Source organism: Salmo trutta, chromosome 19 (assembly GCF_901001165.1).
Source record: "Salmo trutta chromosome 19, fSalTru1.1, whole genome shotgun sequence".
NCBI lineage: Eukaryota > Metazoa > Chordata > Actinopteri > Salmoniformes > Salmonidae > Salmo > Salmo trutta.
This window is the reverse complement of record NC_042975.1, coordinates 8722269-8748995: the sequence shown is the minus strand read 5'-3', so window position 1 is coordinate 8748995 and position 26727 is coordinate 8722269. Positions and strand designations below refer to the sequence as shown.

The following is a 26727-nucleotide window of genomic DNA, read 5'->3' as shown; positions in this document are numbered from 1 at the left end:
AAATTTGGGGAAATGACAGTCTCTAATTGTTTTATAGTTTTTACATTTTGTCAGGAAATGCAGCTCTGTCTCAGGTTCTGCTGTTGTGCAGTGGTTGCACAGCCTTTCCTCTACAGGGAGCCAGGTTGTCCTGTGTCTATCCTTCTCAATGGCAAAGCTGTGCTCACTAAGCCTGTACTTTGTCAAGGTTTTTCTAAGGTTTTGATCAGTAACCATGGTCAAATATTTAGCCATAGTGTACTGTCGATTTAGGGCCAGATAGCACTGCATTTTGCTTTGTGCTTGTGTTTCCCAATAAGCAATGTAGTTTTGTTTTAATTGTTTTGTAATTTGGTTTATTCTGATTGATTGGATTTTCTGGTCCTGAGGCTTCAGTGTGTTAGTAGAACAAGTTTGTGAACTCAGCCCCAGGACCAGCTGGATGAGGGGACTCTTTTCTTTGCTCAGCTCTTGGCATTGCAGGGCTTGGTAATGATATGAGAGGGGGTCACTGTATTTTAGTTGTTTCCAAAACTTAATTGCTCTTTTTTGAGTTTTTATTATTAGTGGATATTGGCCTAATTCTGCCCTGCATGCATTGTTTGTAGTTTTCCTCTGGACACGTAGGAAAATCTTACAGAACTCTGCATGCAGGGTTTCAATGGGTTGTTTGTCCCATTTGGTGAAATCTTGTTTTGCAAGTGGACCCCACACCTCACTACCGTAAGGTGCAGTTGGTTCAATGACATATTCAATTAGTTTTAGCCAAATTTTAATATTAATAGTATTTCAATTTGAATTTGTTTTTTAATGGCGTAGAATGCCCTGCGTGTTTTCTCTCTTAGTTCATTCACTGCCTCATTAAGGTGTCCAGTTGAGCTTATTTTTAAACCTCAGTAATTGTAGTGTGTGCAGTACTCTATATACAGTATTTTGTACCAATTGAGAACTTTGGTCTAATTCCCTGAGATCTGGATCTTCTCTGGAAAATCATTATTTTAGTCTTTTGGGGGTTTACTGCCAGGGCCCAGGTCTGGCAGTACTGCTCTAGCAGGTCCAGGCTCTGCTGTAGGCCATGTGTTGTCGGTGACAACAGGCATAGGTCATCTGCAAAGAATAGGCATTTAACCTCTGAATTGTGGAGATTAACACCAGGGGCTGAGGATTTTTCTAGAATAGTGGCCAATTCGTTGATGTAAATATTGAAGAGTGCAGGGCTCAGATTGCAACCCTGGCGAAGGCCACGCCCCTGGTTAAAGAATTCTGTTATTTTCTTGCCAATTTAATGCTGCACGTATTGCCAGTATACATTGATTTAATTATGTCATACGTTTTACCCTTTACACCACTTTCAATAACTTTGTAGAATAGTCCTGCATGCCAAATAGAATCAAATGCTTTTTGGAAGTCGATAAAGCAAGTGTATATGTAACTCTCTGTCACCCTCTGTCACTCTCTGTCTCTGTCTCTTTCTGTCACTCTCTGTCTCTGTTTATCTCAATCTCTGTCTCTCTCTGTCTATGTGTCTTTCTCTGTCTCTCTCTGTCACTGTCTATCTGTCTCTCCCTGTCTCTCTCTGTCTCTTTCTGTCACTCTCTGTCTCTGTTTATCTCAATCTCTGTCTCTCTCTGTCTATGTGTCTTTCTCTGTCTCTCTCTGTCACTGTCTATCTGTCTCTCCCTGTCTCTCTCTGTCTCTCTCTGTCTCTTTCTGTCACTGTCTATCTGTCTCTCCCTGTTTCTCTTTGTCTCTCTCTGTCACTGTCTATCTGCCTCTCCCTGTCTCTCTCTGTCTCTGTCTGTTACTGTCTATCTGTCTCTCTCTGTCTCTCTATCTGTCTCTCTCTCTCTCTCTCTCTGTCTGTTAATGTCTGTCAATCTGTCCCTCTCTGTCTCTCTGTCTCTCTCTGTCTCTGTCTGTTAATGTCTATCTGTCTCTCTCTGTTACTGTCTATCTGTCTCTCTCTGTCTCTCTGTCTCTCTGTCTCTCTCTCTCTCTGTCTCTGTCTGTTAATGTCTGTCTGTTAATGTCTGTCTGTCTATCTCTGTCTCTCTGTCTCTCTGTCTCTCTCTGTCTCTGTATGTCTATCTGTCCCTCTCTGTCTCTCTGTCTCTCTCTGTCTCTGTCTGTTAATGTCTATCTGTCTCTCTCTGTCTCTCTCTGTTACTGTCTATCTGTCTCTCTCTGTCTCTCTGTCTCTCTGTCTCTCTCTCTCTCTGTCTCTGTCTGTTAATGTCTGTCTGTTAATGTCTGTCTGTCTATCTCTGTCTCTCTGTCTCTCTGTCTCTCTCTGTCTCTGTATGTCTATCTGTCGCTCTCTGTCTATCTGTCTCTCTCTGTCTATCTCTGTCTCTGTCTGTTAATGTCTATCTGTCTCTCTCTGTCTCTCTCTGTTACTGTCTATCTGTCTCTCTCTGTCTCTCTGTCTCTCTCTCTCTCTGTCTCTGTCTGTTAACCTCTTACATCTACACGTTCCGCTAGCGGAACGTCTGCTCCAATATCCAATGATGGGCGGGGCGCGAAATTCAAACTCCTCTAAATCCGAAAACTTACACTTTTCAAACATATGACTATGTTACAGCTATTTAAAGACAAGACTCTCCTTTATCTAACCAAACTGTCCGATTTCAAAAAGGCTTTACAGCGAAAGCAAAACATTAGATTATGTCAGCAGAGTACCCAGCCAGGAATAATCACACAGCCATTTTTCAAGCTAGCATATCATGTCACATAAACCCAAACCATATCTAAATGCAGCACTAACCTTTGATGATCTTCATCAGATGACACACCTAGGACATTGTGTTATACAATACATGCATGTCTGTTCAATCAAGTTCATATTTATATCAAAAACCAGCTTTTTACATTAGCATGTGACGTTCAGAACTAGCATTCCCACCGAACACTTCCGGTGATTTTACTAAATTACTCACGATAAACGTTCACAAAAAGCATAACAATTATTTTAAGAATTATAGATACAGAACTCCTCTATGCACTCGATATGTCCGATTTTAAAATAGCTTTTCGGATGAAGCACATTTTGCAATAATGTAAGTACATAGCCCGGCGTTACAGGGCTAGCTATTTAGACACCCACCCAGTGTAGCCTTCACCAAAATCACATTTCCTATAAGAAAAATGTTCTTACCTTGCTTGTTCTTCATCAGAATACACTGCCAGGACTTCTACTTCAATAACAAATGTAGGTTTGGTCCCAAATAATCCATCGTTATATCCAAACAGCGACGTTTTGTTCGTGCGTTCTAGACACTATCCCAACGCTAAATCTCGGCCACGAGCATGACGCAAAATATGACAAAAAATTTCGAAATATTCCATTACCGTACTTCGAAGCATGTCAACCGCTGTTTAAAACCAATATTTATGCAATTTATCTCGTAGAGAAGCGATAATATTCCGACCGGGAATCTGCCTGTCTGTAAACTGAGGAAAAAACCAAAAGCCGGGGGCGGGGCGTGTCACGCGCCTAAGGCTTAGTCCATTGACTGACCACTCAGCATTTGCTCTCGTGTGCTTCAGCCAGGGCTTTGAATGACATCATTCCTGTTTTTCCCGGGCTGTGAGACTCCATTGTTGACGTGAGAAGTGTCACGTAAGAGCAGAGATCCTTTGTAAACGACAGAGATAATAAAGAAGGGCAAGAAATGTTCAGACAGGGTACTTCCTGAACAGAAGCATCTCAGGTTTTTGCCTGCCATAGGAGTTCTGTTATACTCACAGACACCATTCAAACAGTTTCAGAAACTTTGGAGTGTTTTCTCTCCAAAGCTAATAATTATATGCATATTCCAGTTTCTGGGCAGGACTAATAATCAGATTAAATCGGGTACGTTTTTTATCCAGCCGTGAAATTACTGCCCCCTAGATGTAACAGGTTAATGTCTGTCTGTTAATGTCTGTCTGTCTGTCTGTCTATCTCTGTCTCTCTGTCTCTCTGTCTCTCTCTGTCTCTGTATGTCTATCTGTCGCTCTCTGTCTATCTGTCTCTCTCTGTCTATCTCTGCCAGGCTGGCAGCACTGATGCTACTACTGCTGCTCTCCTCTCCAGTAATGACTACAGGCCCCTGGGTAGCACATTTTAGCCAGTTTTTAATTGCTTTGGTGCCTACTATCTCTTCTCTCTTTCTCTTCTATCTATTTCTCGCTATTTTAACCCACCATTCTCTCCCTCACCAATTCCATACTATTCCCCAATCACTGTTTTCGGAGCAATCACAGTCTAGAAGCTGTAGTTATCAGGCATTAGCTATATAGAACCAACCCTGTGTTGAAGCATGTGAGGAATACAAGCTGTAGTTATCATGCACAGAATCAGGCATTAGCTATATAGAACCAACCCTGTGTGGAAGCATGTGAGGAATACAAGCTGTAGTTATCATGCACAGAATCAGGCATTAGCTATATAGAACCAACCCTGTGTTGAAGCATGTGAGGAATACAAGCTGTAGTTATCATGCACAGAATCAGGCATTAGCTATATAGAACCAACCCTGTGTTGAAGCATGTGAGGAATACAAGCTGTAGTTATCATGCACAGAATCAGGCATTAGCTATATAGAACCAACCCTGTGTGGAAGCATGTGAGGAATACAAGCTGTAGTTATCATGCACAGAATCAGGCATTAGCTATATAGAACCAACCCTGTGTTGAAGCATGTGAGGAATACAAGCTGTAGTTATCATGCACAGAATCAGGCATTAGCTATATAGAACCAACCCTGTGTTGAAGCATGTGAGGAATACAAGCTGTAGTTATCATGCACAGAATCAGGCATTGGCTATATAGAACCAACCCTGTGTGGAAGCATGTGAGGAATACAAGCTGTAGTTATCATGCACAGAATCAGGCATTGGCTATATAGAACCAACCCTGTGTGGAAGCATGTGAGGAATACAAGTTTGATGAAAAATAAAGACTATTTGGTGGTGTAGTTGCAATTCCAGCGTAACTGTGTAGTCTTGTTTTACACTCAACCTCAGAAGAGGAGAGGGAAGGCTGAAGGTTACAGTGTCCACTTCCCTGGGACTAGCAATCTCCCCTCCACTATAATGAATACCTGGCTTATGACCTATATAGCCCATCACCCTGCCTCTCTCTTCCACCTCCTCTCTTCTCTCCCTCGCTCTCCTCCCCCTCCCCTCTCTCTTTCCTCCCTCCCCCCTCCCTCTCTCTTTCCTTTCCTCTCCTCCCCTTTCCTCCCCTCTCCTCTCTCTTTGTTCTCCCCTCTCCTCTCTCTTTGTTCTCCCCCCACTCCTTTCTCTTTGTTCTCCCCCTCTCCTCTCTCTTTCCCTTCACCTCCCCTGCCCTCTCTCTTTCCTCTCCTTCCCCCTCCCCGTCCCCTCTCCCCTCCCCTCTCCTCTCTCTTTCCCTTCACCTCCCCTGCCCTCTCTCTTTCCTCTCCTTCCCCCTCCCTCTCCTCTCCTCTCTTTCCTCCCCTCTCATTATTTTCTCTCCTTCCCTTTCCTCCCCTCTCTCTTTCCTCTCCTCCCCTTTCCTCCCCTCTCCTCTATCATTCCTCTACCCCCCTCTCTCTTTCCTCTCCTCTTCTCCCCCCTCCGCTCTCCTCTCATATATTACCCTCTTCCTCTCTCCTGTCTGCATGACTGGTCTTGTTTCTGTAGACTAGGACACAGTTGTACATAGTCTGTAGAAACCTTCCTGGAGATCGCAGCAGCATGTTATCTGTTCTCCTGTTTCTCTCCCCTCTGCCTGCCTGGATTAACAGACTGGGCTATATCTGGAGCTGCCGGGAGGATGTGGACTGTTTGTTAATGTGCTTGTTATCTGTTCACTCTAAAAAGAGAGCAAGTAAACCTTTACTTTGAAATGAAATCGAGAGAACCTACCCTACAGTAGGTCCAGAAATGATGCAACTTGTGTTCTATTGAGGATAATACATCCATAGATACAGTACATCCATAGATACAGTACATCCATAGATACAGTACATCCATAGATAAAACAATATCCATACTACAGTACATCAGAGAGAGAGAGAGAGAGAGAGAGAGAGAGAGAGAGAGAGAGAGAGAGAGAGAGAGAGGAGAGAGAGAGAGAAGGAGAGAGAGAGATAGAGAGAGAGAGAGAGAGAGAGAGAGAGAGAGAGAGAGAGAGAGAGAGAGAGAGAGAGAGAGAGAGAGAGAGAGAGAGAGAGAGAGAGAGAGAGAGAGAGAGAAATAGATATCTCTTGTGGAATGAGGGGGGTCTGTGTGTGTTACAGCCTGGGCTGTGGCCACACATCTGCACTGCACAGTAGTTGCCCTGGCCTATAGCCTGGCTGGCCTGGCATGATGCTCCCAGATTGGGGAGAGATGGCCAAAGATAGGTATTAAAGGTTATCTCAATATCAAGTCATTTTCAAACAAAAATAGCAACTTCTCAAGCAATAATTTAGCTAGGACTGTCTGGGAGTGGTCTGAGTGATGAGGGGGAAACTGGAAACTAGCTGTGAGGTTTGGAACTCTCTTTCTTATTGGTCTATTAACCAATTTACTGCCCGGTGATGTCACCAGGTAGGACAAAACGCCATCCCACCATGCTGACATTTCAGGTAGTCTTTTCAAACAGCTCTTACATTTAACAGTATTATTCCAACCTCATAGTGTGTGGAAGTATTTATAAAACACAGGAAATCATGTTTTTGACTGCACTGGGCCTTTAACACATAGACTCTTAGAAAAAAGGTTTCTTCTTCGGCTGTCCCTGTAGGAGAACACATTTTTATTTCATTTATTTATTTTTTACCCCTTTTTCTCCCCAATTTCGTGGTATCCAATTGGTAGCTACAGTTGTAGGAGAAAAACTCATGACAATGATTACATTTCCAGTATTGGCAGTATCCGGAATGTCCACTTTGAAGTACTGAGACAAAATAGCATGTATAAGGGATAAAACATATGTGAGCTGAACTTAGGTAAAGGGACAGAGGTAGATAAACAAAGAGTTAAGCATTTGACTACAGTAAAGCATAATGTCAGCAGAAAACACAGGACAAATACTGGAAACATATGAATGCAATAAATATATTATTTGTTTGTATTATAACCAGGGCCCTGCCACCATTATAATCAAGACCGAAGCAGATGTGGGCGTTAACAAGCAAGAACTGAGACTGGAAGATAATGGTGGCGAAAGGCCAAGGGGAGTTATTATCCATATAGAGGGAGGTGACTCTATGTGTTATGTAAAGAAGAAAAACTAGAAAGACAGAGCTCTGTGATAAGAACGTCGGTCACAGGCTTCCTAAAACACTTCAGCGAGCAGGCCTTTCTAATCGACCTGGCCGGGGTATCCTGGAATGACATTGACCTCATCCCGTCAGTAGAGGATGCCTGGTTATTCTTTAAAAGTGCCTTCCTCACCATCTTAAATAAGCACCAGGAACAGATATAGCCCGTGGTTCACTTCAAACCTGACTGCCCTTGACCAGCACAAAAACATCCTGTGGCGTTCTGCATTAGCATCGAATAGCCCCCGTAATATGCAGCTTTTCAGGGAAGTTAGGAACCAATATACTCAGGCAGTTAGGAAAGCTAAGGCTAGCTTTTTCAAACAGAAATTTGCATCCTGTAGCACAAACTCCAAAACGTTCTGGGACACTGTAAAGTCCATGGAGAATAAGAGCACCTCCCAGCTGCCCACTGCACTGAGGCTAGGAAACACTGTCACCACCGATAAATCCACTATAAATGAGAATTTCAATAAGCATTTTTCTACAGCTGGTCATGCTTTCCACCTGGCTACCCCTACCCCGGTCAACAGCCCTGCGCTCCCCACAGCAACTCGCCCAAACCTCCCCACTTCTCCTTCACCCAAATCCAAATAGCTGATTTTCTGAAACAGCTGTAAAATCTGGACCCCTACAAATCAGCCGGGCTTGACAATCTGGACCCTCTCTTTCTAAAATGATCTGCCGAAATTGTTGCAACCCCTATTACTAGCCTGTTCAACCTCTCTTTCGTATCGTCTGAGATTCCCATAGATTGGAAAGCTGCCCCGGTCATCCCCCTCTTCAAAGGGGGAGACACTCTAGACCCAAACTACTACAGACCTATATCTATCCTACTCTGTCTTTCTAAGGTCTTTGAAAGCCAAGTTAACAGATTACCGACCATTTCGAATCTCACCGTACCTTCTCTGCTATGCAATCTGGTTTCAGAGCTGGTCATGGGTGCACCTCAGCCACGCTCAAGGTCCTAAACGATATCATAACCGCCATTGATAAGAGACATTACTGTGCAGCCGTATTCATCAACCTGGCTAAGGCTTTCGACTCTGTCAATCACAACATTCTTATTGGCAGACTCAACAGCTTTGGTTTCTCAAATGATTGCCTCGCTTGGTTCACCAACTACTTCTCAGACAGAGTTCAGTGTGTCAAATCGGAGGGCCTGTTGTCCGGACCTCTGGCAGTCTCTATGGGTGTGCCACAGGGTTTAATTCTCGGGCCGACATTCTTCTCTGTATACATCAATGATGTCGCTCTTGTTGCTGGTGATTCTCTGATCCACCTCTACGCAGACGACACCATTCTGTATTAATCTGGCCCTTCATTGGACACTGTGTTAACTAACCTCCAGACAAGCTTCAATGCCATACAACTCTCCTTCCGTGGCCTCCAACTGCCTTTAAATGCAAGTAAAACTAAATGCATGCTCTTCAACCGTTCGCTGCACGCAGCTGCCCACCCGTCCAGCTTAGAATATGTGGACAACTACAAATACCTAGGTGTCTGGTTAGACTGTAAACTCTCCTTCCAGACTCACATTAAACATCTCCAATCCAAAATTAAATCTAGAATCGGCTTCCTATTTCGCAACAAAGCATCCTTCACTCATGCTGCCAAACATACCCTCGTAAAACTGACCATCCTACTGATCCTTCGACTTCAGCGATGTCACTTACAAAATAGCCTCCAACACTCTACTCAGCAAACTGGATGCAGTCTATCACAGTGCCATCCGTATTGTCACCAAAGCCCCTTGTACCACCCACGACTGCGACCTGTATGCTCTCGTTGGCTGGCCCTCGCTTCATACTCGTCGCCAAACCCACTGGCTAAAGGTCATCTACATCTACAAGTCTCTGCTAGGTAAAGCCCCGCCTTATCTCAGCTCACTGGTCACCATAGCAGCACCCACCCGTAGCACACGCTCCAGCAGGTATATCTCTCTGGTCACCCCCAAAGCCAATTCCTCCTTTGGTCGTCTCTCCTTCCAGTTCTCTGCTGCCAATGACTGGAACGAACTGCAAAAATCTCTGAAGCTGGAGACTCTTACCTCCCTCACTAGCTTTAAGCACCAGCTGTCAGAGCAGCTCACAGATCACTGCACCTGTACATAGCTCATCTGTAAATAGCCCATCCAATCTACCTCATCCCCATACTGTATTTATTTATTTATCTTGCTCCTTTGCACCCCAGTATCTCAACTTGCACATTCATCCTCTGCACATCCGACCATTCCAGTGTTTAATTGCTATATTGTAATTACTTTGCCACCATGGCCTATTTATTGCCTTACGTCTCTTATCCTACCTCATTTGCACATGCTGTATATAGATCTTCCTATTGTATTGTTGATTGTATGTTTGTTTATTCCATTTGTAACTGTGTTGTTGTATTTGTCGAACTGCTTTGCTTTATCTTGGCCAGGTCGCAGTTGCAAATGAGAACTTGTTCTCAACTAGCCTACCTGGTTAAATAAAGGTGAAATAAAATTCTATGGAATTGCTCGGCTCTGTTAATTTCTAATAAAGTCTAACTGAATCTACACAGTCCGGTATTGGTGCAAATATTTAACTCAATATTTCCACAACACAGTCTTGTCTCATTGCTGCAACTCCCGTACGGACTCGGGAGAGGCGAAGGTCGAGAGCCGTGCATCCTCCGAAACACAACCCAACCGCACTGCTTCTTGACACAATGCCCACTTAACCTGGAAGCCAGCCGTACCAATGTGTCGGAGGAAACACTGTACACCTGGCGACCGTGTCAGTGTGCACTGCGCCCGGCCCACCACAGGAGTCGCTAGTGCACGATGGGACAAGGACATCCCTGCCGGCCAGACCCTCCCCTAACCAGGACGACGCTGGGCCAATTGTGCGCCGCCCCATTGGTCTCCCGGTCGCGTCAGAGCCTGGACCCGAACCCAGAATCTCTAGTGGCACAGCTAGCACTGAGATGCAGTGCCTTAGACCACTGCACCACTCGGGAGACCTCAGAAGAAAGTTTTTTGGTTCCATGTAGAACCCTCTGTGGAAAGGGTTTTATGTAGAACCAAAAAGGGTTCTCCCTGGAACCAAAAAGCGTTATCCTATGGGGACAGCCAAAGAACTCTTTTAGGTTCCAGATACAGTCACACCTTGTTTTCTAAGTGTTCTGTACTACTGTTGTCTGTCCTTGTCCCCTTTATCAAATCTGACTGCTAGAATGTTTTGAAAAATAGACACAAGATGAAATATGTTGGAAAAGCATTGCATTGAGAGGATCAGTGAAATGTAAACATTGACTACGGGAGAGGACCACAGAGACAAAATGAACTGAAACTACAGTACATCGCCCAATATGACACTATATGGCTGTTCAGGTCGAAAGGACTGAGGAGCCACCATGGTGAAGTGTGTGTGTGGTCTGTGCAACACAGAATCTGTCCCTACATACCAAACTGACACAGACAGACAGGTGGGATTAGTGACTGCTGGTGCTCTATGTTTGGGAATGCGAAGGCATCCTATGACTGGCGAAGTGCACTGTGGGAATCTGACATCATGCACCTGTTTGCCTACTGGGAAATATCCTTGTTCAATAGTTAAGCCGTCATTCACTTTACCCTCTATTAGGTCATCGTAAGCGTGACCCTTGCATATGTTGAATGCTAAAGAGGTCTAGCCTGTGTCTATCCTCTCCCATCAGACGGATAATGATGCAGTGAAGTTCTATTTAAACCTCAGCCTCTGCAGTTAGAAGGCTGGCAGACATAATTATCAGCCATCTCATCATCTCACAGATCTCATTAGATGCAATGATCTTTGTCTCACTAGCTGGTTTTGTCTGAGTCTCAAATGGTTCCCTGTTATCTTTGTAGTGCATTACTTTTGATTAAGGCTCTGGTCAAAAGTAGTGCACCATATCAGGATTAAGGTGCAATTTGGGATACACTTTTTGTGTCTGTTGATGGGTCAGTGTAGATGGTTGTTTTAAGCTGCGGGTAGGTCAACACACCTATTGGAACCAAGCACACAGACTGTGTCCAGACTTCACTGCCTACTCCATACCGTCCAGGGTCCACAGCTGACCCAGTGCAGGGTTAACATAACAGGCCTGGACTGGACAGTGTGCTAGATAGAGAGATGGCATTCTGATCTGGCTGTGAAGTGCAGACAGTAACACAATTCCCTGATATTGATAACTCTGAACTCCAAGGAGAGGTCACCTCTAGGGAAGCCTTTTCTGACCACCTGACCATTGACGCGCTGGGTTTCCTGGAAAATAGATCCATTAGATCGACTCTTTATGCTAACTAGAAGTGATGACTATCTAATCTAAACTGTTGATTCACTAGGAAGTGAGAAATAGGATTGCCTCAGGTTGAATGAAATCAGGAATCCAGGTGCTAAACGGTGCTTACATCATTCACAGCCTCATCTGACAATCAGGCATTTTCCTCACAAATAGACGAAAGCTGATCAGGACTATAAAGGCAACTCTCAGCTCTCTGGCAATCCTTTCACCATCTTCCCATCTCAAAGTGACACAGACACTTAGCTTTTGTTCTTCTCCTGGTGATAGCTGTAATTCAGATCCTGCGGAGTATACAGTAGATCTCCAGGGGCTTGTAAAGTGTTTGTCTGTTACACTAGACACTACAGGCAGGCGCGTGGCTTTACAGGAGCCCAGGTGGTACAGCCACAGTGCCTCTAGTTGAGACATGAGGGGTATATCAACAGCACTTACCTTTCTCTGCTGGTGCTCCGTCAACAGCTGTTAGTAAGGTGACGGTATGTATCATCTGGTTGGTTCTGATGCTGAAGATGGTAGGTAGCATGTGGTTGGTTCTGATGCTGAAGCTGGTAGGTAGCATGTGGTTGGTTCTGCTGCTGAAGCTGGTAGGTAGCATGTGGTTGGTTCTGCTGCTGAAGCTCATGTTCGAAGGCTCAGCACCTGAGTCTGTCTCAATTTAGAACAGGTTTAGAACCTGAGTTAGTCTGGGTTTAGAACAGGTTTAGAACCAGAGTTAGTCTGGGTTTAGAACAGGTTTAGAACCAGAGTTAGTCTGGGTTTAGAACAGGTTTAGAACCAGAGTTAGTCTGGCTTTCAAACAAGTTTAGAATCGGAGTTAGTCTGGGTTTAGAACAGGCTTAGAACCAGAGTTAGTCTGTGTCCTGATTGGTCCCTGGATGGAAGACCAGATGCTGCTGGAAGGAGTGTTGGAAGGCCAGTAGGAGGGACTCTTTCCTCTGGTCAAAATAAAGATTGTAATGCCGCAGTGCCGTCTTTCAGATGGGATGTTAAACGGGTGTCCTGGCTCTCTGTGGTCACTAAAAGATCCCATGGCACTTATTGTAAGAGTAGGGGTGTTAACCCCGATGTCCTGGCTAAATACCCGATCTGGCCCTCATACCATCACAACCAACTAATCATCCCCAGCTTCTAACTGGCTCATTCATCCCCCTCCTCTCCCCTGTAACTATTCTCCAGGTCGTTGCTGTAAATGAGAATGTGTTCTCAGTCAACTTATCTGCTAAAAGAAGGGTTAAATAAAATAAAATGAGTAGAAAATGAGAACAGGTATATAACCACTCTGGGAACTGAGCTTTTAAGATTATACATCCCATTGTCTAAGGGTCAACTCACCTGTATGCGGATATTGGCCAGACAGCTTTATGTGATTGATTTATCCAGTCATCTATTGCTTTACTGTAAATTGAAGGTAAAAATAGATTTATGCTGACTCCTTGAAAATATACCATTCGATATGTGTTTTTCATTACCCACCCACTATCTATTTTACTGGTATATTGAACATTTTGGATTTTTTTTATCAGCAATAGAATTTCCTGTAGATGAAAGTGGTGCTCCACAAGGTCTTCCTGTACCAACACTCTGTCTGTCCCTCCCTCCCTCCCTCCCTAAGTCCCTCCCTCCCTCTCCTCTCCTCTCCCCAACCCTCTCCCTCTCTCTCTCTCTCTCTGTCTCTCTCTCTCTCCCTCCTTCCTTCCTTCCTTCCTTCCTTCCTTCCTTCCTTCCTTCCTTCCTTCCTTCCCTCAGTGCTGACTGGTTTGGTTTCCCACATACTTCTACAACATCCTGAGTCAAACACAGATCAAAGGGATTATCTGACGTCAGGGAGCGGAGGAGCGCAGGCAGCGGAGGAGCAGAGGCAGTAGAGCAGCGGAGGCAGAGGGAACTAAATTAGCCATGGCAGGCGGCATGGCACTCACACACCCAATGGCTTTTGTTACGCTTAAATGGGGAAAGGTCAGGCTGGCATTTCAGTCACGGCTGGGCGGCGACAGGAAAGGAATAATGCGGAGGAGACATAGTGCCTATAGACCTGTACTGGATTCTGTGTGTCTCAGTTGGTAGACCGTGTCGCTTTTATGTGTTTGATTCCCACGGGGGACCAGTACTAAAATAAATGTGAACATGAACTACTGTAAGGGGCTGTAGATACTACTGTAAGGGGCTGTAGATACTACTGTAAGGGGGCTGTAGATACTACTGTAAGGGGGCTGTAGATACTACTGTAAGGGGCTGTAGATACTACTGTAAGGGGCTGTAGATACTACTGTAAGGGGCTGTAGATACTACTGTAAGGGGCTGTAGATACTACTGTAAGGGGGCTGTAGATACTACTGTAAGGGGGCTGTAGATACTACTGTAAGGGGCTGTAGATACTACTGTAAGGGGGCTGTAGATACTACTGTAAGGGGGCTGTAGATACTACTGTAAGGGGCTGTAGATACTACTGTAAGGGGCTGTAGATACTACTGTAAGGAACTGTAGATACTACTGTAAGGGGCTGTAGATACTACTGTAAGGGACTCTAGATACTACTGTAAGGGGCTGTAGATACTACTGTAAGGGGCTGTAGATACTACTGTAAGGGACTCTAGATACTACTGTAAGGGGCTGTAGATACTACTGTAAGGGGCTGTAGATACTACTGTAAGGGGGCTGTAGATACTACTGTAAGGGGCTGTAGATACTACTGTAAGGGGGACTCTAGATACTACTGTAAGGGGGACTGTAGATACTACTGTAAGGGGCTGTAGATACTACTGTAAAGGACTCTAGATACTACTGTAAGGGGGACTCTAGATACTACTGTAAGGGACTGTAGATACTACTGTAAGGGGCTGTAGATACTACTGTAAGGGACTGTAGATACTACTGTAAGGGGGGCTGTAGATACTACTGTAAGGGACTGTAGATACTACTGTAAGGGGCTGTAGATACTACTGTAAGGGGGCTGTAGATACTACTGTAAGGGGGCTGTAGATACTACTGTAAGGGGCTGTAGATACTACTGTAAGGGGCTGTAGATACTACTGTAAGGAACTGTAGATACTACTGTAAGGGGCTGTAGATACTACTGTAAGGGACTCTAGATACTACTGTAAGGGGCTGTAGATACTACTGTAAGGGGCTGTAGATACTACTGTAAGGGACTCTAGATACTACTGTAAGGGGCTGTAGATACTACTGTAAGGGGCTGTAGATACTACTGTAAGGGGGCTGTAGATACTACTGTAAGGGGCTGTAGATACTACTGTAAGGGGGACTCTAGATACTACTGTAAGGGGGACTGTAGATACTACTGTAAGGGGCTGTAGATACTACTGTAAAGGACTCTAGATACTACTGTAAGGGGGACTCTAGATACTACTGTAAGGGACTGTAGATACTACTGTAAGGGGCTGTAGATACTACTGTAAGGGACTGTAGATACTACTGTAAGGGGGGCTGTAGATACTACTGTAAGGGACTGTAGATACTACTGTAAGGGACTGTAGATACTACTGTAAGGGGCTGTAGATACTACTGTAAGGGGGCTGTAGATACTACTGTAAGGGACTGTAGATACTACTGTAAGGGGCTGTAGATACTACTGTAAGGGGGCTGTAGATACTACTGTAAGGGGCTGTAGATACTACTGTAAGGGACTCTAGATACTACTGTAAGGGGGACTCTAGATACTACTGTAAGGGACTGTAGATACTACTGTAAGGGACTGTAGATACTACTGTAAGGGACTGTAGATACTACTGTAAGGGGGGCTGTAGATACTACTGTAAGGGACTGTAGATACTACTGTAAGGGGCTGTAGATACTACTGTAAGGGGCTGTAGATACTACTGTAAGGGGGACTCTAGATACTACTGTAAGGGGCTGTAGATACTACTGTAAGGGGGACTCTAGATACTACTGTAAGGGGGGCTGTAGATACTACTGTAAGGGACTGTAGATACTACTGTAAGGGGCTGTAGATACTACTGTAAGGGGGACTCTAGATACTACTGTAAGGGGGACTCTAGATACTACTGTAAGGGGCTGTAGATACTACTGTAAGGGGCTGTAGATACTACTGTAAGGGGCTGTAGATACTACTGTAAGGGGTTCTGTAGATACTACTGTAAGGGACTCTAGATACTACTGTAAGGGGCTGTAGATACTACTGTAAGGGGCTGTAGATACTACTGTAAGGGACTCTAGATACTACTGTAAGGGGCTGTAGATACTACTGTAAGGGGCTGTAGATACTACTGTAAGGGGCTGTAGATACTACTGTAAGGGACTCTAGATACTACTGTAAGGGGCTCTAGATACTACTGTAAGGGGCTCTAGATACTACTGTAAGGGGGGCTGTAGATACTACCGTAAGGGACTGTAGATACTACTGTAAGGGACTGTAGATACTACCGTAAGGGACTGTAGATACTACTGTAAGGGGCTGTAGATACTACTGTAAGGGGCTGTAGATACTACTGTAAGGGGCTGTAGATACTACTGTAAGGGGCTGTAGATACTACTGTAAGGGGCTGTAGATACTACTGTAAGGGACTGTAGATACTACTGTAAGGGACTGTAGATACTACTGTAAGGGGCTGTAGATACTACTGTAAGGGGCTGTAGATACTACTGTAAGGGGCTGTAGATACTACTGTAAGGGGGGCTGTAGATACTACTGTAAGGGGCTGTAGATACTACTGTAAGGGGCTGTAGATACTACTGTAAGGGGCTGTAGATACTACTGTAAGGGACTCTAGATACTACTGTAAGGGGCTGTAGATACTACTGTAAGGGGCTGTAGATACTACTGTAAGGGGCTGTAGATACTACTGTAAGGAACTCTAGATACTACTGTAAGGGGGGCTGTAGATACTACTGTAAGGGACTGTAGATACTACTGTAAGGGGGGCTGTAGATACTACCGTAAGGGACTGTAGATACTACCGTAAGGGACTGTAGATACTACCGTAAGGGGCTGTAGATACTACTGTAAGGGGGGCTGTAGATACTACCGTAAGGGACTGTAGATACTACCGTAAGGGACTGTAGATACTACCGTAAGGGGCTGTAGATACTACTGTAAGGGACTGTAGATACTACTGTAAGGGGGGCTGTAGATACTACTGTAAGGGACTCTAGATACTACTGTAAGGGGCTGTAGATACTACTGTAAGGGACTGTAGATACTACCGTAAGGGACTCTAGATACTACTGTAAGGGGCTGTAGATACTACTGTAAGGGACTGTAGATACTACTGTAAGGGGCTGTAGATACTACTGTAAGGGGCTGTAGATACTACTGTAAGGGACTCTAGATACTACTGTAAGGGACTGTAGATACTACTGTAAGGGGCTGTAGATACTACTGTAAGGGACTCTAGATACTACTGTAAGGGGGGCTGTAGATACTACTGTAAGGGACTCTAGATACTACTGTAAGGGACTCTAGATACTACTGTAAGGGACTCTAGATACTACTGTAAGGGGCTGTAGATACTACTGTAAGGGGCTGTAGATACTACTGTAAGGGACTCTAGATACTACTGTAAGGGGCTGTAGATACTACTGTAAGGGGGACTCTAGATACTACTGTAAGGGGCTGTAGATACTACTGTAAGGGACTGTAGATACTACTGTAAGGGGCTGTAGATACTACTGTAAGGGACTCTAGATACTACTGTAAGGGACTCTAGATACTACTGTAAGGGGCTGTAGATACTACTGTAAGGGGCTGTAGATACTACTGTAAGGGGCTCTAGATACTACTGTAAGGGGCTGTAGATACTACTGTAAGGGACTGTAGATACTACTGTAAGCGGCTGTAGATACTACTGTAAGGGGCTGTAGATACTACTGTAAGGGACTGTAGATACTACTGTAAGGGGCTGTAGATACTACTGTAAGGGGCTGTAGATACTACTGTAAGGGACTGTAGATACTACTGTAAGGGACTGTAGATACTACTGTAAGGGGCTGTAGATACTACTGTAAGGGGCTGTAGATACTACTGTAAGGGGCTGTAGATACTACTGTAAGGGACTCTAGATACTACTGTAAGGGGCTGTAGATACTACTGTAAGGGGCTGTAGATACTACTGTAAGGGGCTGTAGATACTACTGTAAGGGACTGTAGATACTACTGTAAGGGGCTGTAGATACTACTGTAAGGGACTGTAGATACTACTGTAAGGGACTGTAGATACTACTGTAAGGGGCTGTAGATACTACTGTAAGGGGCTGTAGATACTACTGTAAGGGACTGTAGATACTACTGTAAGGGGCTGTAGATACTACTGTAAGGGACTGTAGATACTACTGTAAGGGGCTGTAGATACTACTGTAAGGGACTGTAGATACTACTGTAAGGGGCTGTAGATACTACTGTAAGGGGCTGTAGATACTACTGTAAGGGGCTGTAGATACTACTGTAAGGGGCTGTAGATACTACTGTAAGGGGCTGTAGATACAACTGTAAGGGACTCTAGATACTACTGTAAGGGGCTGTAGATACTACTGTAAGGGGCTGTAGATACTACTGTAAGGGGCTGTAGATACTACTGTAAGGGGCTGTAGATACTACTGTAAGGGGCTGTAGATACTACTGTAAGGGACTCTAGATACTACTGTAAGGGGCTGTAGATACTACTGTAAGGGGCTGTAGATAAGAGCGTCTGCTGAAGGATGTACATGTAAAATGCACTGAACTCAGAACACCACCACTCGTCTGTAGCTACTCTCCTAGACTGACTGGATGACTGATTTCTCTCCTAGACTGACTAGATGACTGATTCCTCTCCTAGACTGACTAGATGACTGATTCCTCTCCTAGACTGACTAGATGACTGATTCCTCTCCTAGACTGACTAGATGACTGATTCCTCTCCTAGACTGACTAGATGACTGATTTCTCTCCTAGACTGACTAGATGACTGATTCCTCTCCTAGACTGACTAGATGACTGATTCCTCTCCTAGACTGACTAGATGACTGATTTCTCTCCTAGACTGACTAGATGACTGATACCTCTCCTAGACTGACTGGATGACTGATTCCTCTCCTAGACTGACTAGATGACTGATTCCTCTCCTAGACTGACTGGATGACTGATTCCTCTCCTAGACTGACTAGATGACTGATTCCTCTCCTAGACTGACTAGATGACTGATTCCTCTCCTAGACTGACTAGATGACTGATTCCTCTCCTAGACTGACTAGATGACTGATTCCTCTCCTAGACTGACTGGATGACTGATTCCTCTCCTAGACTGACTAGATGACTGGTTACTCTCCTAGACTGACTAGATGACTGATTCCTCTCCTAGACTGACTAGATGACTGATTTCTCTCCTAGACTGACTAGATGACTGATTCCTCTCCTAGACTGACTAGATGACTGATTCCTCTCCTAGACTGACTAGATGACTGATTTCTCTCCTAGACTGACTAGATGACTGATTCCTCTCCTAGACTGACTAGATGACTGATTCCTCTCCTAGACTGACTAGATGACTGATTTCTCTCCTAGACTGACTAGATGACTGATTCCTCTCCTAGACTGACTAGATGACTGATTCCTCTCCTAGACTGACTAGATGACTGATTCCTCTCCTAGACTGACTAGATGACTGATTACTCTCCTAGACTGACTAGATGACTGATTACTCTCCTAGACTGACTAGATGACTGATTCCTCTCCTAGACTGACTAGATGACTGATTCCTCTCCTAGACTGACTAGATGACTGATTCCTCTCCTAGACTGACTAGATGACTGATTCCTCTCCTAGACTGACTAGATGACTGGTTACTCTCCTAGACTGACTAGATGACTGATTCCTCTCCTAGACTGACTAGATGACTGATTACTCTCCTAGACTGACTAGATGACTGATTCCTCTCCTAGACTGACTAGATGACTGATTACTCTCCTAGACTGACTGGATGACTGATTCCTCTCCTAGACTGACTAGATGACTGATTACTCTCCTAGACTGACTGGATGACTGATTCCTCTCCTCGGCTGACTAGATGACTGATTACTTTCCTAGACTGACTAGATGACTGATTACTTTCCTAGACTGACTAGATGACTGATTCCTCTCCTCGGCTGACTAGATGACTGATTACTTTCCTAGACTGACTGGATGACTGATTACTTTCCTAGGCTGACTAGATGACTGATTACTTTCCTAGACTGACTAGATGACTGATTCCTCTCCTAGGCTGACTGGATGACTGATTAGTCTCCTAGGCTGACTGGATGACTGATTCCTCTCCTAGACTGACTAGATGACTGATTCCTCTCCTAGGCTGACTGGATGACTGATTACTTTCCTAGACTGACTAGATGACTGATTAGTCTCCTAGACTGACTAGATGACTGATTCCTCTCCTAGGCTGACTGGATGACTGATTACTTTCCTAGACTGACTAGATGACTGATTAGTCTCCTAGACTGACTAGATGACTGATGATTTTCCATGTCAACACAAATGTAAATGTAGACCCCTGGATCTCTCGTTTTCCTCTCTACCCCCCCCCCTTCCTCTCTCCTCTATCAATTCAATTCAAATGGCTTTATTGGCATGGGAAACATATTTTTACATTCCCAAAGAACTTGAAATGGACAAAAGGTTGACAGTAAACATTACACTCACAGAAGTTCCAAAAGAATAAAGACATTACAAATGTCATATTATGTATATATACAGTGTTGTAACGATGTGCAAATAGTTAAAGTACAAAAGTAAAAATAAATAAACATAAATATGGGTTTTTATTTACAATGGTGTTTGTTCTTCACTGGTTGCCCTTTTCTTGTGGCAACAGGTCACACATCTTGCTGCTGTGATGGCACACTGTGGTATTTCATCCAGTAGATATGGAAGTTTATCAAATTGGATTTGTTTTCTAATTCTTTGTGGATCTGTGTAATCTGAGGGAAATATCTAATATGGACATACATTTGGCAGGAGGTTAGGAAGTGCAGCTCAGTTTCCACCTCATTTTGTGGGCAGTGTGCACATAACCTGTCTTCTCTTGAGAGACAGTTCTGCCTATGGCGGCCTTTCTCAATAGCAAGGCTTTGCTCACTGACTCTCTACATAGTTAAAGCTTTCCTTAAGTTTGGGTCAGTCACAGTGGTCAGGTATTCTGCCACTGTGTACTCTCTGTTTAGGGCCAAATAGCATTCTAGTTTGCTCAGTTTTTTTTGTTAATTATTTCCAATGTGTCAAGTAATAATCTTTTTGTTTTCTCATGATTTGGTTGGGTTTAATTGAGTTGCTGTCCTGGGGCTCTGTGGGTTATGTTGGCTCTGTGGGCTCTGTAGGATCTGTGAGCCTACAGAGCCTCTCTCTCTCCCTTTCTCCCTTTCTCCCTCCCTCTTTCTATCTTTCTCTCTCTCTCCCTCTCTCCACCTCTCTCTCTCTCGCTCTCCCTCTCTCCACCTATCCCTCTTTCTCTCCCTCTCTCCATCTCTCCACCTATCCCTCTTTCTCTCCCTCTCTCCATCTCTCCACCTTTCCCTCTTTCCCCTGTGGTATTGTGTTAATCATTCTGTCTGAGTGTTTTCACAGTGTCACTAATGAAACTCGATCCGTTTGTACCTGGCCTGTACTTGCAGGCCTCGAGCACGGTAACAGCTCATATCTGGAGCTACAGTAGTCAGGAAGCAGCTCCTATACCATAGAAATAACTGCTCTTGGATCAGTATTAGATTCCCACTCTCAGCTACAGTAGTCAGGAAGCAGCTCCTATACCATAGAAATAACTGCTCTTGGATCAGTATTAGATTCCCCCTCAGCTATCTGTTATCTGTTGTCTGATGTAAGGCCTTAGGAGAGCCATGGCTGTAGAGTACCCTTCTTAAGGGCATTTTAATTAAACATTAGGAGCCTGGCCGGCCCTCTGCTGAGAGAGCCAGTCAGAGTAAGGGCCATGAAGAGGGAACAGGATCGGAGCCATGAAACACATTTAGTGTGACACGTGCAGCATTAAACAGAGGGAAATTGTATGGACTCGAACACGCACATCCCTAGCACCCGCACGAGCAATCAGAGACACATACACAGATTTACTCACTGTCATTTCAGTGTTGGCCTCTTTAGATGTTTGCTGCAATGTGTAATACAATCCTTATGTGATTGTATTTTCTTTGCTCTGTGTGCATGCATACAGATACCCAATCCACGTAACGGGAGGTCAACTATGACATCTTCTTCCTAGACATAAATCTGCATGCTAGCTCCGAGTTCAAATTGTTACCCTGGCATCATTTCTGGTTTTTGCCGGTAACTATCAAACAACCAGTTGTCGTCCTCTCTGCCTAACCTCCTCCTCTGGTGTGATCAGTGCTTTGTTGACAGGCCATTTCCTTGCTGTGGAATGGATGGCCAGGCAAGGTGTGGGCTCCGAAACCCAGTCCAGGCTAAACAGCTCTCTCTCTCTCTCAATTCAAGGGGCTTTATTACCAGGGGAAACATATGTTAACATTGCCAAAGCAAGTGAAGTAGATAATAAACAAAAGTGAAATAATACAATGTATGTATGTTTTTTTTCAAAAAGAATATGCACATTTTAACCAAACACTGTTTGTGTACATGGATTTTATAATGTCGTATGTTTTTCCCCTAACACCACTTTCCATCAATTTGTATAGCAGACCCTCATGCCAAATTGAGTCAAGATTTTTTGAAATCAACAAAGCATGAGAAGACTTTGCCTTTGTTTTGGTTTGTTTGTTTGTCAATTAGGGTGTGCAGGGTGAATACTTGGTCTGTTGTATGGTATTTTGGTAAAAAGCCCATTTGACATGTGTTCAGTACATTGTTTTCACTGAGGAAATGTCTGCTGTTAATGATAATACAGAGGATTTTCCCAGGGTTGCTGTTGACGCATATCCCACGGTAGTTATTGGGGTCAAATTTGTCTACTTGGGGTGATCAGTCCTTGGTTCCAAATATTGTGGAAGATGTCAGAGCTGAGGATGATGTTAAAGAGTTTAAGTAAAGCCAATTGGAATTTGTGGTCTGTATATTTCATCATTTCATTGAGGATACCATCAACACCACAGGCCTTTTGGGTTGGAAGGTTTGTGTCTTTCTAGAAAAAGGATACAGGGGGGTGGCAACCATTCCTTATCTGGTCCAGGTGATGCGAGCTTGTCTGCCTATAGCACTGCATTTCTTCAGGGTGGAGCTCATTAGAATAATACTCAGCATGCTTTGCAATTGTTCATTTTTACATACACATGAATATTTAGTTAATTTAGCAGACACTTGTATCACACCATAGTGCTATCAGACTTCTGATACATAAATGTGAACCGCTATAAAAAAAATAGAAAAGAAAAGTATTTTGTATTTTGAAAATACAAAATACATTGGAGTGTAGTTCAGCCCAGTGTAATTCAAATCACAAAATACTCAGAATACTCAATAATAAGTTTTATATACATAGAAAACTGCCCATCTCTGGTACCACTGAGAAGGCCATAAAGACTAATTACACGCCATGCCATTACCAAGGGATGGGAGGGGAGGGGAGGGGAGGGGAGGAGAGGGGAGGAGAGGGGAGGAGAGGAGAGGAGAGGAGAGGGGCTGTCAGGCCTGTCCTGCGGTGTGAAAATTTGAATTGTGTCTGTTGGCTGTTGATAAATACAATCTCTCTCCCATCTTCCTCCTCCTCCCTCATCTGGTCCTCTCCTGGCTGACCTAGCATCAGTTTGGTGTGGAGACGGTAGCAACAGCCAGTGTGGTCTTTATTTTGATTTATTCATGGACTAACTTAATTATTCATTGGGCCAGATAGAGAGAATAAACTGTAGGGTGTGCAGATGTCACTGCTAGCCTTTCAAAGGCTTTTTCTCTGGTCATGAATGGGCAGTGATTTGTTTCGCTGGCTGGGACTCAGGCTCTTTGATCAGTGAGGTTGATCAGTGAGACAAAGAGGAGTCAGTGTGTTCGTAGATTTAGAGGAATAGTGTAACTAACTGTAGTACTGTTGATAGTCTCCAGATGTTGGATACTGTATGCTTGTATTTTCTATGGTCCAGATCAGAGTTTCCCAAACTCGGTCCTGGAACTCCCACCTGGGTGCACGTTTTGGTTGTTTTGCTCTTGCACTACACAGCTGATTCAAATAGCCAACTTTAATGATTTGAATCAGCTGTGTAGTGCTAGTGTTTGACAAACCCTGTTCTAGATGTCTTCACTGAGGGGGGGATAGGTGATGCTAACAGAATCTCAGTTCTGCAAAATCATCTATTGTTTTAGCTCACATATCCCTTTCTTTAGGTTAACATTATTCATTTTCATTTGATTCATTTTCATGTAATTGATTCATTTTCATTTAATTGATTTGTTTGTTTTCATGGTTGGTAGAAATAACACCAGCTGTGCTATTTAGTGCTTTATTGCTTCATTCAAATGTCCCCAATGTGGGTGGGAGAAGTTGTACCCATGAATCATACAAGTTAAAATGAGGCCAGGGCCAATGTGGTTAAATTGCTCTTCCCTGATCTCACCCACACACACTGTGGCTGTCTCCCTGACTGGCAGCATGTGTAGCGAGGCGCCCCAGGTGGACGTGTGTGTCGTGTCCATGCTACAGAGTGTTGTTGCCAGCCAGTGTTATTGGAGCGAGCAGCGGACAGAATCATGTTTCACTTCTCCTGAGGGGCAGGTGGGGGTTGGGGGGGTGCTGTACCTGCGATTGTTCCTGTTCCTCCTCAGAGTCTCAGTCAAGCCCTCTGCACGACCACTACCTACAGACACTGGAGCAACACTGAGCATTATGGTGTCACTGTGGTTTGACTTACAGCAATAGCACTGTTAATAAGCATCTACATGTCCACAGTTGGGTTAATGTGATTATACAGTGTGGCTGTGATTATTATATTGTAACGATGTGCACTGAGAGTTCAGGCAGTGAGTTTTAATCAAATAAACATAATCCAAAGCAAGAAACACTAAACAGCACACAGACAGGAAACAGAAACAATAACGCCTGGGGAAGGAACCAAAGGGAGTGACATGTATATATATGGAAGGTAATCAAAGAAGTGATGGAGTCCAGGTGAGTCTGATGACGCGCAGGTGTGCGTAACGATGGTGACAGGTGTGCGTAACGATGGTGACAGGTGTGCGTAACGATGGTGACAGGTGTGCGTAACAATGGTGACAGGTGTGCGCCATAACGAGTAGCCTGGGGACCTAGAGGCCAGAGAGGGAGCACACGTGACATATATCCACTTTTCAAAATCCTCATGGTTATAGTATTTAACCTTTGACTTTATAGGGGTCATACAGGCTGGGCTAATATAATGTACCGTAGTGACACACACACACTCACACACGCTGCCCATGTATACCAAAGAGATGACATGTCATGGTTGAAATGTGACAGTTCACTCAAGCCCTAATCAAACACTTCATGACACTGTCTGACCCATAAAACCCCTGCCTGAGGAACACTGCTTGTTCAAGCATGTTGTGTGTTCATGCTATTTGCAACGGAGGCTATTAGCCCATATTGCTCTGTACTGTTGAGACCATGCTTTTGATTATATTACATTGTTGTTGTTCCCTTTTCCTCTATTGTGTATATATATATATATATATATATATATATATATATATATATATATACACAGTGGGGATTACAAGTATTTGATAACCTGCAAAATCGGCAGTGTTTCCTACTTACAAAGCATGTAGAGGTCTGTAATTTTTATCATAGGTGCACTTCAACTGTGAGAGACGGAATCTAAAACAAATAACAGAAAATCACATTGTATGATTTTTAAGTAATTAATTTGCATTTTATTGCATGACATAAGTATTTGATACATCAGAAAAGCAGAACTTAATATTTGGTACAGAAACCTTTGTTTGCAATTACAGAGATCATAAGTTTCCTGTAGTTCTTGACCAGGTTTGCACACACTGCAGCAGGGATTTTGGCCCACTCCTCCATACAGACCTTCTCCAGATCCTTCAGGTTTCGGGGCTGTCGCTGGGCAATACAGACTTTCAGCTCCCTCCAAAGATTTTCTATTGGGTTCAGGTCTGTAGACTGGCTAGGCCACTCCAGGACCTTGAGATGCTTCTTACGGAGCCACTCCTTAGTTGCCCTGGCTGTGTGTTTCGGGTCATTGTCATGCTGGAAGACCCAGTCACGACCCATCTTCAATGCTCTTACTGAGGGAAGGAGGTTGTTGGCCAAGATCTTGCGATACATGGCCCCATTCATCCTCCCCTCAATACGGTGCAGTCGTCCTGTCCCCTTTGCAGAAAAGCAACCCCAAAGAATGATGTTTCCACCTCCATGCTTCACGGTTGGGATGGTGTTCTTGGGGTTGTACTCATCCTTCTTCTTCCTCCAAACACGGCGAGTGGAGTTTAGACCAAAAAGCTCTATTTTTGACCTTCTCCCATTCCTCCTCTGGATCATCCAGATGGTCATTGGCAAACTTCAGACGGGCCTGGACATGCACTGGCTTGAGCAGGGGGACCTTGCGTGCGCTGCAGGATTTTAATCCATGACGGCGTAGTGTGTTACTAATGGTTTTCTTTGAGACTGTGGTCCCAGCTCTCTTCAGGTCATTGACCAGGTCCTGCCGTGTAGTTCTGGGCTGATCCCTCACCTTCCTCATGATCATTGATGCCCCACGAGGTGAGATCTTGCATGGAGCCCCAGACCGAGGGTGATTGACCATCATCTTGAACTTCTTCCATTTTCTAATAATTGCGCCAACAGTTGTTGCCTTCTCACCAAGCTGCTTGCCTATTGTCCTGTAGCCCATCCCAGCCTTGTGCAGGTCTACAATTGTATCCCTGATGTCCTTACACAACTCTCTGGTCTTGGCCATTGTGGAGATGTTGGAGTCTGTTTGATTGAGTGTGTGGACAGGTGTCTTTTATACAGGTAACCAATTCAAACAGGTGCAGTTAATACAGGTAATGAGTGGAACAGGAGGGCTTCTTAAAGAAAAACTAACAGGTCTGTGAGAGCCGGAATTCTTACTGGTTGGTAGGTGATCAAATACTTATGTCATGCAATAAAATGCAAATTAATTACTTAAAAATCATACAATGTGATTTTCTGGATTTTTGTTTTAGATTCCGTCTCTCACAGTTGAAGTGAACATATGATAAAAATTACAGACCTCTACATGCTTTGTAAGTAGGAAAACCTGCAAAATCGGC

At 44.2% G+C, this 26727-nt stretch overlaps 1 protein-coding gene across 3 annotated transcripts in view; it reads left to right on the top strand.

Annotated features, from left to right (window-relative positions):
- LOC115153951 (actin-binding LIM protein 3-like) overlaps positions 1–26727 on the top strand; it is a 144128-nt gene that overhangs the window by 53524 nt on the left and 63877 nt on the right. The gene's annotated exons all lie outside the window — the stretch shown is intronic.